The sequence below is a fragment of the Podarcis raffonei genome, chromosome 5 (genome assembly GCF_027172205.1).
Source record: "Podarcis raffonei isolate rPodRaf1 chromosome 5, rPodRaf1.pri, whole genome shotgun sequence".
Taxonomy (NCBI): domain Eukaryota; kingdom Metazoa; phylum Chordata; class Lepidosauria; order Squamata; family Lacertidae; genus Podarcis; species Podarcis raffonei.
The window spans coordinates 42,331,604-42,351,586 of NC_070606.1; positions in this window are offsets into that span (position 1 = coordinate 42,331,604).

Genomic DNA, 19,983 nt, shown 5'->3' on the forward strand with positions numbered 1-19,983 from the left:
CAAAATTAGGATTAAACAAGGTAGTCATTAAATGTGCAGACTTTTTTATTTTTATTTTTTTAAAAACCAGCGACAATATTTGCGTGGAGTTAACTGTTTCTCCTGCACTTCATGTCCCAGTGAAAGATTCCTCTTCATCCTTAACTTCTATTTGCCCTAGGATAAGTAGGTTAAGGCATGAAAAGCAGAATTCTACCCTGGAATGCAAGCTGTTATAGGCAGAGAGAACAAAAATCCTTTCCTTGGACAAAAGAGGAGGATATTTTGAGGAGGGTGGTTTTCATTGGGAAAATTGTGCAGAGTGAAAGGATTAGACCGTCCATCTTAATATACATATATTTGCCAAGCCATTTCCCATAATATAATGATTTTTTTTGTATGTGGTTTTCATTAATATATGCATTTTTACACATGTGCCTCTGCTGGAGAACTGTATTGAAAAATTCAAAGACAGACAAATTTCAGAAAGTGTGAATTTGGTAAATTTCCCTTTAAATGCAAACCGAATCAAAGTTGTCCCCCATCACTACACAGGAGGGCCAGTAAAGTAATACAGATCATATGTTTTTCTTGCATCAAAACTCAGTTTCAATCTTAAATGTCTGAAGTTAAAAAGTCCCAGCATCAAGAACAAACTCCATGGAATCAAGCTGTCAGACACAATAGATATTACTTGGTCAGGTGGCTCAATGTAGCAATTCCAAAACAATGCACATTTGTAGATCTGGTATTTCATTGCCACCACACTTACAGCAGCTTCAATTGCCCTCATGCCAATGCTGGCACAGTAGAAGCCTTGAATCCACAAGACTCAGTGCTGCATAGGGATACTATTGCAAAACTGCTGTATCAAAAGAGTGAAAAGAATGGTCCAAAAGGCAAATGGATCAAAGGGAAAGTGCCACATGCCTGTATAGTAACCTTTTTTTTTTTTTACTAGTAAGTGGACTTTCTTTTTGGGGAGGGTCACAGACTTCCCTTGTTGACAGACAATCCATGCAGTTTGACATAAGTTGATGTGTCATTGATGTTCATGGCTGTGTTTCTGCTGTAGAAGGCTTATACTCCACATAAGAGTCAATAACAGTGTGATCATATGCATGTTTTTATCTGTACTGTCAACAGTACCATGCACAGGATTACTGTCCAAGAGATATAGGATTGCAGCCTATATGTGTTTACTTTAGTAACAACCTCTTTGCATATAAGGTTCTCTCCTTCCATAAAAATTAAGATCTCAGATTCTGGTTGTCACTTGAAAACGCTTTGTTTGAATTAGATTCTCCTACAACCTTTCAAATCTTGTGTTCCCTGCCAATCGGAATAAACCTGAGTAAATGTTAACATCTGATAACATCAGAATATACGTATTTAACTGGTCTTGTACATCTGTTAAGTGCCAAATATGTGAGACAATGAAGTGGCTGCAATCTAACATGTGCTTACTGCCAATTAATATTGCCGCTGAATTATGATAAAGATAAGCACCGGTTTCATTCCATCCTAAACTGCAATATAATTCACAGTAGCTATTTTTGTCCCACTCGCTTTGATGAGGATATATTGTGCACTGGCTTGAGTATTCCTCCTTTTCTTAATTAATTAAAATACAATGGAGAGGTAAAATGAGAGGATAATAGCCACAACACAGCAAATAGTAAGGTCTGATTAAGCCCATTGATTTTAGTGAACTGAGTGCACCTAATTCTGTGTTGAATTGTGACCTATATATTTCTGGGCACATGGTGGATATGTTACAGGTAATCAACTAGGCTCTCTCAGCTAAATGAGCTGAAATGATTTGCAGCTCAAAATATGTTGTTTCTTCTTTGAAAAGAGTACAAAACTCTCAAATGCCAAATAAACTTGCAAATGACTATTTGTTTTGCTCTTCAGGTAGCAGCAGCTAGATTACATCCTACTTATGAAATTCAAGTGTCTTGTAAGGACTGCAGCTGTTGAAGAGTCAGGTATGCCTTTTGAGAGGCTACATCCACCTGTATCCAATTAAGATGCTACAAACCCACCCAGAAAGGTGAAATCTATAGTCAGATTCAGCATCATTAATCAGCAACTCAGATGTTGGGCAAAACTATCATGGGAAGACAAATATTCCCAAATATCAGTGATTCTGTATTCCAGAAGGGTGGATTAAAATCTTCCAGTCACAGCAGAGATATATGCACAGTGGTAAGCTGATCTCAAATCCTATCGCATCATGGGCTACATTTGCAATATGTTAGAATTCACATTTGTCTAAATTAAAACTGAAAATGAGCACTGATAAACTGGAGATAATCTGGTTTTATCTAGATGAGGTAGAAAATTACATTGCATTTCTCCAAGAAAATTATTCTAAATTGGGCAATAAATTATAACTACACTGGCACAGCATATGTTAAAAAGAAAATGCATGTTGTTCTGCTTATTTTATAATAGATATACACACAGAGAGAGAGAGAGAAGCCAAACTTTGCATTTTTCTGACCATCTTTGGAAATTACCTCATTCTTCAGGATAATAAACCAAACAGAATTCCAAAGTATGTTTCTACAATTTACTTAGTGCTAGAGGAAAGATCTGGAGTGGGGGGATATAGGCATTTGCCTGCACCAAGCCAAGGAGCTTAAACCAGATCCTATGGCATCAGCCAGGAGGTAGGACAAAGGAGCAAGCTAGATATCAGGACCAAAGAGCAAGTTAGGATCCAAGGAAAAACAAGAGGCAGAGCCAATGAGCAAATAATAAACAACAGAAGATGATGCTCAAGAAGACCACATTCACCATCCTTGGATTAACTAGTTATGTTATGAACTTGAGTAGGATTTGCTGGGGGTGGATACTGCAATAAGTTGCATAAAACCTCTTTTGTTATCATTTTTTGGTCCATAATATCTAGCTAAAGAGAGTGATTCTGAATTAGCTGCCCAGCTGCCATTTATGAACTGGTACCAACCGGCAGGTTGTGTGGTCATATAAATAGCACTGGCAATACAACAGTGTTCAGACACAATACTGCAGCACAGTTGCTGGTGGGAGTGAGACCCTGTCAGCATTTAACCCCCCTTCTCAGAGATCTGTACTGGTTGACCAAGTTCAAGGTGATACTATTAGTATCTAATTCCATTAACAGCTTGGGACCAGTTTATTGCAGGATCACGTTACCCCATATATGCCCACTTGACAGCTTTGATCCATAGACCTGACACTTCTAGAGGTACCACATAATACTTGCTCCACAGCAAAGAAAAAATTTGATTTATTTTATTTTTTTAGTATGGCAGCACCTACGTTTTGGAACGCCCTGCTTATGGAATTCAGGCAATTGCCTTTGCTGTACTCTTCAGAACATTTTGACATGTTTTCATTTAGGCAAGCTTATCCAGACATGTAGAAGACAGAGGTGTTTTATTTATTTTTAGCACCACAATTCAAGAAGGATATTGACAGGCTGGAACGTGAGCAGAGAAGGGTGATCAAGATGATCAAGGGTCTAAAAACCAAGGAACGGTTGAAGGAGTTGGGTATGTTTAGCCTGGATAAGAGGACACTGATAGGAGCTATGGTAGCCACCTTCAAAGATCTAAAGGGCTGTCACACATGGAAGATGGAGCAATGGCTTCAAGATACAAGAAAAGCGATCAGGAGGAACTTTCTGATAGTAAGAGCTGTTAGATAGTGGAACAGACTTCCTTGTAAGGTGGTGGACTCTCCTTCACTGGAGGTTTTAAAGCAGAGGTTGGGTGGCCACCTATCGTGGTTGCTTTATTTGAGATTCCTGCATTGCAGGAGATTGGACAAGATGACCCTCGCTTTTCTTTCCAACTCTAAATCTATGATGCTATAAAACAAGGTTTAATTGCCCGTAACATCCCCCTGCCTCCTCAAAGAGCTCTTTTGCCATTTTTAAAAGGAATTGTCCCTGAAAAAATTGGAATTTACAACTCCTTCCAGTCATCAGAGAAGTAATTGCTATCAACTGGCAATCTCCTCAACATGTATATTTAAAAGGCAATAAGAGAGGGTTTGAGAGACAGCTCTAATGACTAAATTTATTTATTTAAAAAGAGAAAGGTGGTGCCCTTAATAAATTCATCTAAAAATAGTATTTATAAATCACTGGAATTCAAAATAATGTACAGCATTGTCAGATGTTTTATCCCTAGTTATTCTTGATAGATATCTTGGTAGATATTCTTGATATCTAGAGGACATTTTCATTCCCCCTCTTTTCTTCTTTTTCATTTCTTCCTTTCTTATTCCGCCCCCTTCTCTGTTTCCCTATACGATTTGTTTAGATTTTGAGTCTTACAGATACTTGCTGATTCTGCAACTAAAAGGAGAAGCAGCAAATCCCAAGCCCTTCTTCCTCCCCTCTAGAGGCTATACAAATACAATTCGCTAATACTAATCCATAAAATGGGGTAGCAGGTAGCATCCCTGTGGTTTTAAGAAGAGCAAAACAGAAAGCCTTCAGGAGGACAGACAGCAGTTGATCCCCCAAAGCCCAGCTCTCCCCATGACCTTTTCTCAGATAAACTATGTGTGGAATCCCCCAAAGTGACAACTAAGGTTGGCTTAAACAAACTTGATAATAAGCTTGAGTGAATCTGTCAGTTTTTGTTTATCTCCATTTCTCCAGTCTTAAATACAGTTCTGATCAGTTTCCTTTTTTAAAAGTCCTCGTGGAAACCCATCAGCATTTCAGCAACTTTCTTCGACCCAATTTTGTAGGCAATTTTGCCGAATACACACATTTTTGCTAGGCAATTTTCTATAATATAAAGCCTTTTTCCACGTTGTTTTCACTAACTTAAGAATGTTGATGAAACTTTGCATTTGCATTTTTGCATTACTTGGCTGGAGAACTGCATCGACTGTGTTTTAAGTTTGTGTTTAAGAAAGCGTGGATTAGGTTGGATTCACCTTCAAATACAAAATGAATCCAATTTCTCCCCCATCCATACCTCGCAGTGTTAATACAAGAACAGACCTGGCTAAGGAACTTTGTCCTGACTCCCTCTTCACCCCAATGGGATGCAAGGACTGAAGGGGGCTGGAGCGTATGCAAGGGAGAACAGGTAGGTGGGTAGGATACTTAACTCCTCCCATAACTTCCGATTCTCTTACCACAAATGCTTCTCAATGTTTTTGTTTGCTATAGCCGGGGTTTGGAGGCTATCTGGGGAAATAAATTCATAAAATTGCCTAGAGTGCACTTGCTGGGGAAACGGAGTGGTTGGCGAAAGGGTTAAGCACTCCCTCCCACCTTCCAGTTTCCTCTGCATGTTCTTCCCATCCCTGCATTGGTTGGGCATCCCCCTATCTTGGATCATAACAATATGACTGTGGTTTCTCCTAGCTTGCAGTTCCACCTTCAGTCTCTTTAGCTGAAAGAAGGATGGACTGTTTCCCTCTGCTGGTATGGCAAATTTATTACCCTGTGAAAGCCTAGCCTTTCAGCCCCACTATAGGGAGAAAGAAATGTGACACAAATGCTTTCAGAGATTACATTTTGATGCATTTGTCCACTAATTTGAATAGCAAAGAAGCAAAAGAAAAGAAAAGTAGCTGTGGATGCTCAGCAAACCAAACAGCCCTGGTGCATTAAAAAAAAAGTGTTTGCGAAACAAAACTCCTTGTAGCACAGAATGTTTCAAAAGATCACACACTCAGTGGGTAGAAACATGTGGCAGAATGCGTAGAAAGATGTCATAACCCTGATCCTGGTACGTTTTAGCACAGCAGATGGCTGTACACCTTCTGCCGTAGTCAGATCTGCACAGTGCAATATCCCCCACTGTACTCTACAATTAGTGCTCTTGCTGTCTGCTGCAACAGTGTGAGTCACTGTTGCAGGGGGATGGAGCTTAAGCGTAGGCCAAAGGTCCCGTCCCTGAAATGATCAGCACTGTCAGAGCCTGACAGCACTAATCATCTGCTTGGCAATTTGCCTTGCAGTTAGCAGGAGCACTGTGTGCAGATACTGGAGTCGCCTTTTGCACACCCAGCAGCAGAGGGCTCAAGAGCAGAAACCTGCTTCTGGGTTTCCCTGAATGGATTCAGAAGGCTGCCGCAAATGCTAAGTGCCTCTGCCCCTCAGAAGCGGGTTTGGAAGTGGCCACTGAAAGGGCCTGTGTTGTGGTGGCACCCAAACACTTGAAAGCTGCTCTCTTAGTGGCTGGTGTGACAAACTTAAGGCTGAAATCTAATACACTGGAGGGAGGGAAACCTTTTTCAGCCTGAGACAATGTGAGTGGGGCCAGAGGCAAGCAGTGGGTGGGACAGTAGATGTGACTTACTTTCCATAGTAGGCAATACTCAATCTACAAAATAAAATTAAAAACAAGAGATTTCTACAAACCTTTCCATCCTTCCGCCGCGTGCAAGAAGGACACATCATCACAGTTAATGGACATATTCAGCCAGGCGAAATAATTTGGAGCAGAATGTCCAGCAAGCCAGTGGGAGATGTGGTCTGGAGAGAGCCCCAAAGACCATTCAGACCCTGGGCTGAGATTTGCCATCAGAAGCAGCTTAGTGGGTGGAGTTGGACCAGTATGCTAGCTTCCCAGCAGGTGGGTTGCTGTTGCTAATTGGGAGTGAGAGCAAGAGGCATCCTGCAGGCTAGTGCATGTCCTGATCCCCTGACCTACCTGGCAGACAGACAGTGGGCCAATACAAAGTTCCAAGTCCAGAGATCAATCCACACAAGCAAAGTCCAAATATCAGGAAACACAGTCTGGGGTCTGTCCAAGTAAGCCAAGACAGAAGTTAAGCAGTTAGGATACAGTCCAGAGTCAATCCCAAAGTAGAAACCCTTGACGGTCCAACCCTCACCTGCTCTCAGTTTGCCTCAGCTGAGGAATCACATGCCTCCTTCCCCACCAGGGCAGCTAGTGAATTAGGCTGCAGGCCCTGGCCTACCTCTGCTTCATTTTCCTCCTCCCTGAAGTTCTGCCAATTCATGACAGTACAGGGCAAACAAAGCCGCGGAGCCAATCTGGTACTTCTGATGGTGCATTGGCATTGTGTCAGCCTCCTTGCCCTTCCACCTCTCCTTCATGGTAAGCAATAGTGACCAACCAACTGGGAAGCAAACATCATGGCTCCACCCCACTTGGTAAGTCGTTTCTGCCTGCTTAATCTGGGTGTAAACTCCATTGAACTCCGTGGGGCTTGCTTCTGAGTACATAATGCATGGGGTCGCACTGTTAGGTACCAGGGCTTTTGTTGTTGTTACTTTCCCAGGCTTTTGGGAATAACCTTTTTATATGATATTGTTGATATTTGTGCCCAAGATCCAAGTTATCCCCCCAAAAAACTTACCATAGCAAGTTGAGGAATGGCATCTTGATAAGAAGTTTTTTATTATTATTTAAAAAGGCCTCGCTTAAAAAGCGTGAGCTCCTCGAAGGAAGAGGCACAGTTCAAAACACATTGGAGATTAATAAAATCATAAGAAGTAGTCAGTTTGGATCTTTGCATTTACACCATATTGCTGTGTTGTTTTAATGGGATTGTTTTATTGTGCATTTTAATTATAGATGTTTATATTTTAATGGCCATGTAACAGGTTTTTATACTCAGTAAACTGCTTAGAAGCCTATTTTGACATTAAGCAGTACATAAATTAACCACAGGATCAAGATATTCTAATTCTGAACAGTTGCAAGTTCTGAGCTGTGCACCAGAAGGATAAGATGAATCCATATAAGTAAAGAAATGCTTTAAAATATTTGCTACCCCAATATTCATGGCTCCAAACAGTTATGACAGGGGGTGAGAACATGTTTCACTCCAAGGTCCACATTCCCTTCTGGGTAACCTTTTGGCGGCCACATGCCAGTATTGACTGGAGCCAAAGGCAAAAGTGAGTGGAACCATACATGCAAAAACTTACCTTTGTACGGTAGCCTAGTTTCTACATGTGCATACACATACCTCTATCCTCCATCCAGGGAAACAAGAGGTATCAAAATTCAATGGTGCATTCTAGCCAAGCAAAAACACTCAGGTAGGGTGCTCTGACAGGGGGAGCGCGCCGAGAAAAGATGGAAAAGTATTTCCCAGCTTGGCAACCTCAGCCGCTGTAAGTGGCAATGGGGTGCATGGGGTAAGGTCTGGATGAAGCAACATACCTGCAGAGAGACAGAGCCTCAAACCAACTTAAAAGATGAAAAAGCAAAAATACAACCAATAACTGAACAAAGTCTCCTGGCTTTCAGTTGCTCCAGCCTATTAATCCTTTTCTGCATACCTAGGGACATTTCCATTTGCAAAACAGCTGGGCTTGTCAGGATGCCACTGCAAAAGGAAAAATCATGTACTCCAGGTATTATGTATCAAAACCCATACAATATCAAATGGTGTGCAGGTAACAAAGCAGCATCAGTTGCACATGCAGACACTATACAGTACAATGGTGGTAGGCATAACGAGCTGTCTTTCTAGATTTTGCACCTGCATTGTAATGCTATTCTGCATCAGAATACTATACATGGCATTTATCTTGAATAGCACCCATTTTCAGATACGTCTGGATTGAGTCCTCCCACTCGCTGGATCATTACAGATGTCATGGTGAGTGGGCTTGCATGTTCCTATTACCCTTGTAAGCGAAGCCATCGGGAATGTCGTACTCCCAGCAGGGTCACTCAAGGCGGTAAGGTCAAAGGGAAGGAGCTAGACAAAAAAATGATCCAAGAAGTCCTCAACGGCAGAACAGGCGGATGATAACAAGCAGTATGTTACAACGGCTGTGAAGGCAGATGAAGGCTGCAGCAGATAGCAATCTACCAGTTTATTGTGACTACTTCATGCTATCGGAACAGAGCCCTACTGTGAAGACTGTGCATTGGTCAGTGTGCACTGATCTACACACATAAAACAAATTCACACACAGGCATCTTCCAAAAATCCAACCCAAACCCCAAAAGTCTGGAAGGCCCTAGTCATGAACCAGCACATGGGAGGTGGATACAGATTCAGTCATTCTGCCTCGGGAAACGAGGCAATTGAGCAGCTTGGCACCTGTATCCATGACTGAGCAGCCCTTTTTAGGATCCACTCTGCTCACCCCGAAAAGGGGAAGGGGCTAGAAAAGGTGCTCTAAACTTAGTCTGCCTCCCTTTTCCCCTGACTGGATTACCGCGCCCAGTGGGGTCACCACCTAGCAGTCATAAAAGACAATTGAACTTTGGAACATGGGATATATGGACTTTATCAGATAACAGACAGTGAGCGTCCTGAACGCAGAACTGCCATCATTGCAAGAAATCTGCGACATTTTAACACTGATATTGCAGTGCTTCAAGAGACTTGAAGAGCAGGCGAGGGACAACTTAAGGGGAAAAAAGGAGGCTACACTTTCCTCTGGAAAGGTATATCTGAACAAGAACACTGAATACATTGGGTAGGCTTCGCTATCAAAAACGATCTTGAGAAGGTCCTGTCAGAAGTCCCTACCGGCATTAATGAGTGACTCTCAACCCTTCGAATAAAGCTCACCAAAAACCAACAGGCTACTATTATAAGCGCTTATGTACCAACACTGGATGCTGATGAAGACATTAAAGAAAAATTTTACTCTCAGCTGGATACCGTCCTATCAGAGACACATAAGGAAGATAAAATTATCCTCCTGGGTGATTTTAATGCAAGAGTTGGGTGAGATTTCGATCTGTGGCCTGGGACTATTGGGAAAGAAGGAATTGATAACAGCAACCAGAACAGAATCTTACTTTTGACAATATGTGCAGTGCACAACCTTGTTATTACCAACACACTCTTTTGATAGAAAAATAAATTTAAAACTTTATGGAGGCATCCTCAGTCAAACCACTGGCACCTCTTAGACTATGTTATTGTCTGTGCTAAAGATTGTCATGATGTGCTCCTTACCAGAGCTATGACGAGCATCGACGACTGCTGGACAGATCACAAACTAATAAGCTCCACAATGGCTATCAAGATTATACCTCAACACAGGCTTCAAGGAAGGAAACCAAGGCGCAAAATGAATACTCAAGCCCTTCAAGATCCCATTAAGTGGAATTGCTTCCAAATGACTCTTAAGGACCATCTGCTTTCAGAATTCCCTGATAACATCAAGGAACACTGGACCAAGCTAAAAAATCCATTATTGCAGCCTGTGAACAAACTATTGGATACCAAACCAAGACACACCAGGACTGGTTTGATGAGACTGACAGTGAGATTAAAAGCATGATTGACAAGAAAGGGAAGGCATTTCAGATCTGGCAAAGAGATAAAAACTGTGCCACTAAGAAAAAAAACCTATGCCAATGCTAAGGCTGAGGTTCAAAGAAGAACCAGAGAACTAAAAAACACCTGGTGGATAAAAAAAGCTCAAGAGATCCGGCATTTAGCCAAAACTCATGATGCACCTTTTCTTTAAAGCCACAAAGACCATCTATGGGCCAATAAATCATGGTGTATGCCCCCTACGCTCAACAGATGGTACCACACTTCTAAAAGATAAAGAAGCTATTGCACTGAGCTGAAAAGGACATTACCAACATCTCCTTAACTGCAACTCCCCCGTAGCTGCTGAGGTCCTCTCACAAATTCCACAAAAACAAGTTAGAGATGAGCTTGCAGTATCTCCAAATCGGGGAGAGTTGTGTATAGCTATTAACCAAATGAAAAACAACAAAGTCAGTGGACCTGATGGGATACTTGCCGAAATCTTCAAAGTGGGTGGAATTGAATTTACACAACAACTTTGCAAGCTCATCAAAAAAATCTGGGAAAGAGAAGAAATCCAAGCTTTAGGGATGCCAAAATTATCAGTCTCTTTAAAAAAAGGTGATAGAACCAATTGTGGAAACTATTGAGGCATCTCTCTATTAACTGGGGCCAGCAAAATTCTTGCAAGGATCTTAGCAAACTGTCTCTTAACAATATCCAAGGTGACCCTTCCTGAATCCCTAAATGGTTTTCGGCCTTCTAGGGGGACAGTGGACATGATTTTTGCCGCTCGACAGCTTCAAGAAAAATGCAGAGAGCAAAACCAACCCCTCTATATGGCGTTTATTGACATGACTAAGGCTTTCAATACTGTAAATTGTAATGCCCTGTGGACTGTCCTTCTGAAAATTGGCTCCCAGATAAATTTGTAAACATCATTTGACTCCTCCATGATAATATGACAGCAATAATCGCAGATAACAATGGCTCTCAAAGTGAACCATTCACAGTGGGATCAAGTGTTAAATAAGGTTGTGTTATTTCTCCAATTCTATTCATTATTTTCATTGCCATGATCCTACACTTTGTTGAAGGGAAATCATATATTGAACAGATGGAAAGCTCTTCAATATGATCAGGCTGAAAGCAAAGAGTAAAGTTACCGTAACTTCTGTCATAGAGCTTCAGTAATCTGATGACAACATAGTGCACGCACACTCATAGGATGACCTCCAAACCATCCTAAATATCTTTGCAGAAGCTTACGAAAAGCTTGGCCTATCACTCAACAGCCAAAAAAACTAAAGTGCTGCACCAACAAGTACAAAATAACACCTCTGCAGTGCCACAAATCCAACTCAATGATGTAACGTTGGAAAATGTCGATCACTTCTCCTACCTAGGCAGTTATCTTTCCACAAGGGCCAACATTGAAGTCAAAATCCAGCATCGCCTGAGCTCTGCGAGTGCGGCTGTCTCCTGATTGAAGTGCAGAGTGTTTGAGGACCGGAACATTTGCAGGGAAACCAAAATGCTTGTTTACAAAGTTATTGTACTACCAACCTTACTATATGCTTGTGAAACATGGACCACTTCTAAACGCCATCTCCAGCTCCTCAAAAGACCCCATCAATGGTGTCTCCAAAAATTTCTACACATCACTTGGGAAGACAGGCGAACTAATATCAGTGTACTGGAAGAAGAAAAGATCACCAGTGTTGAAGCAATGATTCTTCTCTCTCTCTCTCTCTCTCTCTCACACACACACACACACTCACACACACTTTCGTATTGGCTACAATGATGTCCCCCTTTATATATTTCCCAAAACATTTTTTTAATATACTTGTCCTGTGTCCAGAAAATTTATGGGCAGGAAATGCCAAAGCTCAGAAACTGAATTCTGAAACCAAGTGCATAAGACAAATACCATTTTTGACATTTTATGAAACACCTCAAATCAAGAAAAAGAAAATAAGCTAATGCTGAACTGTTTGATGTTTGGTGAAATGAGATATTTACTAAGATGGCAATGCTTTTTTCATGGTTTAATTAAATGAACACAGATTTTGTGAAGGAAGTTATTTTCTGGCAATTTACAGTAGAGTAGACAAATTAATCAAGCTGAAATTAAAAGTCTTGTCTGGGGGGCAATTTCAATCTAACATATTCCTCCATGGGAATAATTTGGGATGGATTTCCAGGAAGAATAACCTTATATTAGATAGGAAAATCTTTATGTATTCATTTTTTTCCTCTTTTTACTGGAAGGGGTGGAGAGAAAAGAATACGATACTAAATTCTTGTAAGTTTCTTTTCTTTTCTTTTCTTTTCTTTTTGGGAGACTCTTCAAAGATTTTCAGTTATGGTACAACTTTCCCCCTTCTTGTACCTCTACAAAAGGGATCCCCACTCTCTCTCACTCTCTCTTTCTCTTTCTCTCTCTCTCTCTCTCTCACACACACACACACAAACCATATTGGAATTGGCTGTAAGTCAAAGAACAAGCTGCCCCAGAGAATATATTACTGCTAGAGTCCTGCTATTGATCCGCAGGTAACACTAGCAAAATGAACAGCTGCCAGAAAAAGCCAGAATTATAACTACTCTCTTAAGAATAGTTCCCAAAACTTGGCAGTAGATTATTTGACTAGCTACAATGAGTACAGCAACAATGATAGCTCAAATAAGGAAAGAGGGGACACTGAAACATAAAATGAATTGAATTTAGGCCATTTATTCCAGCACCACCCCTGCTCAGAAGAAAATCCAGTCAAGGAGAGTCCATCAATCCGCTGGGTTCCTGGGCTCAGTTCAAAGTGCTGGTTTTGATGGATAAAACTTTATAGGGCTGGGGTCTTTGCCTTTCCCCATGTCTGAACCCTACAATAGTTATTGGAGGTCCTTATCCATGTGCCTCCTATGAGGCAACCTTGAAGGATGGCAACAAGAGAACTGAACTTTTCAGTGGTTGTACCCCCTCACCCCATATATGAACATTTCTCCCCAGATCGGTTCACCATCAGCCTGCTCCAACATTGTCAGCTTTTAGACTTCTGGTGAGGACATTCTTAATTCTCCCAGATACATTGGGCCTTGATATGATTTGGTTTTTTGCACTTTGTCCTTGTAATTCTTTTGGTTGTGAGGGGAAGGGTATTTCCCTTGTTAGCCGATCACTGCAGATAAACACTTTTGGCATTAATTGTGGTTTTATTGGTTTTAGCAGCTCCCAGAATTGTGTTCTTCTTTGACAGTGTAGCTGTTAGGGTGTTGGTCTAGGACCATGAGACCAAGGTTCAACTGGCCATTTAACTGTGTGACACTTGAATTGGGCCAGGTAAAATTGCTCAGTCTAACCTGCTTCACAGGGTTAGTGTAAAAATAATACATGGAGGTAAGAGAACCATGTACTCTGACTTGAGCCTCTTGGTGGAAAGGTGAGTTAGAAATCAAATAAAACAAGCAAGCAAGGGAGCATAGGTCATGCTGTGTGCTCTTTCCGTGCAAACTGTGTTTATAAAGAATTTTAGGTGTCAGATGGATTTTCTGAAACAAATTTCCTTTCAATTCTCCACACCCCTGCCCCCCCCCCCCCCACTCATGGTGATCACCAAAGAAAATCAAGTGCAAAAACTGTAGTGAGAAAAAAAGCTTGTATAGAAACTAAAATTTAAATATATTTTGCCATCATCATTACATTAACAGCATTGAACTGTGGGCATGAACATGGCCTTGGATTGCAACCTACACTGAGGGCTTATGAAATTAACTTCAATGTGAAAAGCAAGCAAGAAGCTGTTTATAATCTCTTGTTCAAAGCTATATGTTGCTGTTTTAAAAACTGCTTATATTACAGGGTTATCATAACCTTTCTCCTTATTCAGTTATGCTAGAAATAGGACACAATTTATGAAACACAAAATAATCATTTTTCTGCCTAGGATACAATTATTTACAGCACAATTCCATACAGGTTTACTGAAAAGTAATGGAGGCTGCTCTGTTGGGGCAGATGGGTCACTGCTGCCTGCCTTCATCCAGGTCCCACCTGGATGAAGTGCAACCCAATAAGTGCAATGATTGTCATTTGATTGAAGCCCTACTTTCTTGATATATACTGTTTTTCTCCCCAGCTGATTTTTGTGTGCTTATTTCCCCCCCTGTATATGCAGGCATGGATACTTGTGTGCATGTGTACTGACATGCTCCAGTGTATATCTGTCTGTTTTGAAAAGGCCTGTAACATTATGATGCAGCTGTTCTCTTTGCCAAAATAGACAAGCTGAGTTCAAGCAGTGTCTAGACAGGCCCGGGAACTCCATGTTTACTACTTTTGAATTCTGTTATGGAAAAAAGGAAGCATTTGAATTCGGTAAATAATAAAATGACTGTAAAATAATGTCCATGGGGCATTTATCCTCTCTATGTGATACTTTTGGTTGTATGACTTTTAACTTCAAAACCTTATCTGATTACCAAATCACATTGGTGAGAATGGATTTATTGTACATTACTTTGTTTTCACCCTTTCATTGCATGACAGGTCACAATGCAAACTGATTAAAATTATTTTGTTCTAGTAAGCAGTATATAAACAAAATAAAATAAAAACTGGCCCTAAATAGACTAGGATTGAATGTTGCATCACTTTACTTTGATATGCTGAAAATGTTCAGAACCCAAACTTAACTGTATCAGTGCTTGAATAAAAGGGGGAAAACACAAAAACTGCCTTAACACCAGTAAAGTGAACTATTATTCCTTTAAATAAAGAATTAAGTAAACAATGTCAATAAGAAATGCATCCGGATTCCACAATGGCAGATGGGGAAATGTACTCCCAGGACTGACACATACTCTGCAGCCTTTTTCAGAATTCGTGATCAATCTGGTCTAATATCCCCTTTTATTGACATTATGCCACTGAGTAACTCAATCATTTCATTAATGGCTATATGTCTCCAGTCAAATGTTCTTTTCTCCGATTCAGCCTACTCTCCGGAGCCTTTTATTTTGGAATTAATTTTGCCAAATGGATGCTTATCTCCCTTAGCCGTGCTTTTAAAAGTGTGTATTAATGAACTTGCTGTTTGCCCTGCTTATATGGCTACCCGGCTACAGTCTCTCAAGCAATTTGTGCAAAATCTAGATACTCTTCATAATGTGTGTTTAATTTACCTTGACAATGTGTATGTTCTCGGAGAAAAACATAGAGTAGAGCTATGAAAATGTGGCAGTTCGCCATCTATAGAGCTTTTGAAAATACTCATCCCTTAGCTTCTGAAAACACTCATTCCGTAGCTTCTGTCTGTGTTCAAGGTTATAAGAAGAGACAGAAAGGGGAAAGTACACTTTTACCAATTACTCTATTAATCCAACCATCTACCCATTTTTCATGTGCCACAAACATGTAGATAGGCAGATGAGGGGCACACAACCCTACAGGGCTCTAGCTAGGCCATACCTTCTTTTGGCTCATCTGTTCTACTTTGCATTCTATTAAAATGATTTTGCTGACTGGAATAGGTTCTTGATCTATGATAATGCCTGTTGCTTGCCTAGATAGAAAATTACTTGGGTAAGGGGTTGTCAGAGAATTCAATTAGAAAGAGGAATGAAAGTGGCAGAAATGAGAGTGGAAACTCCCGCAATTTGCATGTTTGTCAGAGGTCAGGAATGGAAATTACGCAAGCAAATATAAGCAGCATTCGCAGTCGCTGGCATCCTTCTGCTCCTCCCCAAGATCCTACAACTCTTGCCTGATCACCCCAAAATGCTCCTCCCATGGACAATACCATCTGAATCTTATTAGGAGGGGAGTGGGGTGTGGCAAATTCACCCCCACACTAAAACAGCATTGTTTTGCAAAATCCAAAAATTCCTTTTTATTTTTCAAACCCAGGCTCCAGCTTCAGCAACATCAGCCCTAATCCACCTTTTCTATGTCAGTTGTTAGTTTACATTAAATACAAATACAAGTTGTAATTACTGGAATCTCTTTACTTCAACTAAGGATGAATATTTATTCTTACCACAGTGTGCCCAAACAGATCATTTAGTAGAATAAAAGTGTTACAAATTACCTTAATTTCATGGATAAAATTGTGACATATATTAGCATCTTTAACTTTAGAGCCATTATTCTATCAGTAATAAACCTTCTATTACTATTATTAAACCTCCATGAGGTAAATCAGAGGGGTCTCTCACACTAGGAACAAGCCCTGAGAATTCTAATCCACATAGATTTGGTTTTCATCTATCTGATGATTTGCATAAATATTCCAATCCTGTCAAGACAAATCCAGAATATAAGAATAAATTACATTTCAAAGTAGAGAGTTCCAACTTGTTTGGCAGACTTCATGCTGCTTTTTATTGTGAATGATGTGAAAACATTCACTAGATTGACTTCATTCAGTATGGATATTCCAAATAAATAATACTAGGATCCAGAAAGAAGGAACTGCATATGTGAAGATGCAGCCCAGGCTGGGAGAATAATAATAATAATTTATTATTTATACCCCAACCATCTGGCTGGGCCTCCTCAGCCACTCTGGGCAGCTCCCAACCAAATATTAAAACACAAGGGCCATTTACCTGTCCTGGATGAGGTAACTTTTTCTCTGAAAGAAGAGATACAAAGGTTTGGGGTGCTCCCGGATCCACCTTTGTCACCTGAGGTTTAGGTTCATACATAATTTTATTTGTATGCCACCCTTCCACAGTTCAAACCATGCTCAAGGTGGATTGCAACTTGAATGAGGGGGGGGAAACATAGTTACAACATAACAAAAGTAATCATAAATAATAAAAAATACATTAAAAAATACACAACCAAACTGAAAAATTGCCACATAATTCACAACAAAATCTATAATAAAGATACAAAAAACCAACAGCAACAGCAAAGACCAAATAACACCCCAGCCCAAGAGTCTGTTTGGCAGCCTCAGCTTGTGTAGCTGAAGTTAGTCAGGGCCTCACTCTCCCAGGCCAGGTGGGAAAAGGCCTGCAAGGCAGGGAACAGGTTGCCTTCCAAGTGTCTAACATGCACTTAGCCTTTTCAAATAAGTGCTTTTGTTCATTGGGATCATTTGGCAGTTGGGTGGGGGAGGGGAGATTTTATCGGGATTCTCGTTTTTCACTAAAAGCTTTCTTGTCACCAGAAGGTGAAATTCAGCACTCATTAGAGCAACTGATTCAGATAAGTTGATTAATATGTGGTTTCTATTGTACAAGGCAGTTAATGAAGTGGAACAGATTCCTGTTTGGGAAAAAAGGCTTGATGATTATGTTCCTATGTAAAGATTTTCTGAATTATCTTAGGAGAAAGTATTGACCAAGTTAAGCGCACCGTATTGTTTAAGAACTCCAACCTGGAAAGGGAGTGGGACCCACTATCCCAATTATATACTGAGGTCATTCTTTAATTCAAATGACATGCTATTTCAGTGTATCGTTGAGCTGCATAATTGGAATTTCCTGCATCTATTATTATTTTTATTATTAGCATTATTAGTATTGTTGTGATTGGGGACAGGGGTTAGGTTGTATGCCTGAGACCCTTCTAATTCCTAGATCTGGAAAGGGTTAAAATCCAGTGGAGGATTCTATTGCTGGAATAGCCATGTCAGCTTCTTGATAATGGTTTCAGCTTGTGAGTCCTTAGGGAAGAAAGGAAGTGACCCTGCACCAGAGGGCAAATGGGTGGGCCCCCCGCTCCCTCAATGGGCTGTAAGTTAGAAAGACCCCAGCCCAAGCTAAGGTATGTGAGAGATAGAAGCTAGAAGGAGGCAGCATGATGAAGTGTGTGAGGCAGAGTCCTGCAAGACCTCCTTGGGATGTGAGAGCCCTTCCACCACAGGCTCAGCTTGTATATTTGTGTAAACAAACCTTATATCCTAAAGACTCCACAGTTTCCTCTTTCCCTCATTCGAAAACTTGGATGCCTGGAAACCCTGGAACCTCACACCACTCAAAGATTGTAGTAATGTAGAATGACACCCAGCCAGATGGGCAGGAGATATATATATATATATATATATATATATATATATATATATATATATATATATAATATATATATATATATATATATATATATTATTATTAAAATATATAAAAAAATTGTCCAGTAGCACCTCAGAGACCAACGAAGTTTCTTCTTGGCATAAGTTTTCATGTGCATGCACACTTCTTCAGATATGACACTTTTTCAGATATTATTATTATTATTATTATTATTATTATTATTATTAGTTTATTTATCCCTGAAATTGCTAATAGCAGAAATTATTAGCAGCTTCATAGAGAAATTGCTGATAAACACTTGCTGATAAACACTGCAGCAATTTTAAATTCTGGACTTCATAGTCTTATTCCCCACCATGGTTGGTATACGTAGCAATTTTTCAAGGACCCAGTCTTTTTATGGCAATGCAGGCTGCTTCTGACTTCAAATGGCCTTATGAGAGTCCCCTCTTTAGATGGGATTTCACTTACTTGAAAACGTGATAAAGTCCAAGCCTGCTGTGTTACAGGATTTCAGGAGGAAGTTATTGGCGCATACACTGACCGTAAGTATGAATTAGTATATCCACCCCAAAACTTTTGCAGGCATAAACAGTACTGAAAGTGAGATCACATATATTCACCCCATGACTGCACAATAGAAATGACGTCTAGACAGGTCCTATGTTCTAATTAAATTGATCCAAATGACCAAATACATTTGTGAAAATCATATATCAGTGGCTTCTTATCAATGTATGGATAGCTTGTCTGTTAGTGAAATATTCTGATGATGAAGTGAAATCGGTCCACAATTCCTATATTTACCTGGCACAATAAGTACAGCATATTTTGGAACAACTGGGGGGAGAATTTAGGATGCTGCTGTTGTTGTTGTTAAGCTGTTTTTTCTTTCAACAATAAAGGGACACCAAACATTTTAGAGCTGTAACCTACTTTCTGAAGCTCAGCATCATAGTGGAGAGAACAGATGAGTCCTTGCGCTATAAATATTGTCCCCATTTCCTGTTATTTTCAAAATGACAAACCAATAATCAAGGCTATTTTATGGAGCATAGCAAGGACTGGGTGGACCAATCAATCAAGGATAATGGAGTGTTAAGCAACACTCACCTCTCCTCACAGCAGATCTTCCCTCCTTGCTTTTGTAATGCTGACATTATTCTTCAGCCTATGCAACTTTTGTGGCAGCCATATTTTTACAGCTCTGCTTGGATCTGAAATCAAAACCAGCCAGTGACCATTGGAATACTAAATAAAAGCTGGGCGGGCATGGAGGTTGCTGAGCTTTTGAGAGATAATTTATTTTAATGTTGATTTCTTTGTTACATTATATATACACACCCTCCCCATACTGCCAAAATGCACAACTTGGCTTAATCCACATGAAATATAATCTGTATCAAAATAAAACCTTATGAAAAATTTGACCTTATGAAAACCTTATGAACCTTATGAAAAAATTTAAAAATTTGACAGCTACCTAAATACATGAGATTTTGCAGGAGCAGGATATATAGCAGGGATGGAAACTTGTGTGTCTCTAGCTGTCATTGCACTCTAACTCCCATCAGCCCTAGCCAGCAGTCAAGGATGATGGAAGTTGTAGGCTGCCAACATTAGTTCATTACGCTGTGGTCGTGAGACACAATGAGGACTGCATAGTCATGCAATCAGAAGATGGTAATATCAATCTTATCCCTCTTTCAATGAATAATTTGGTATTGCTGA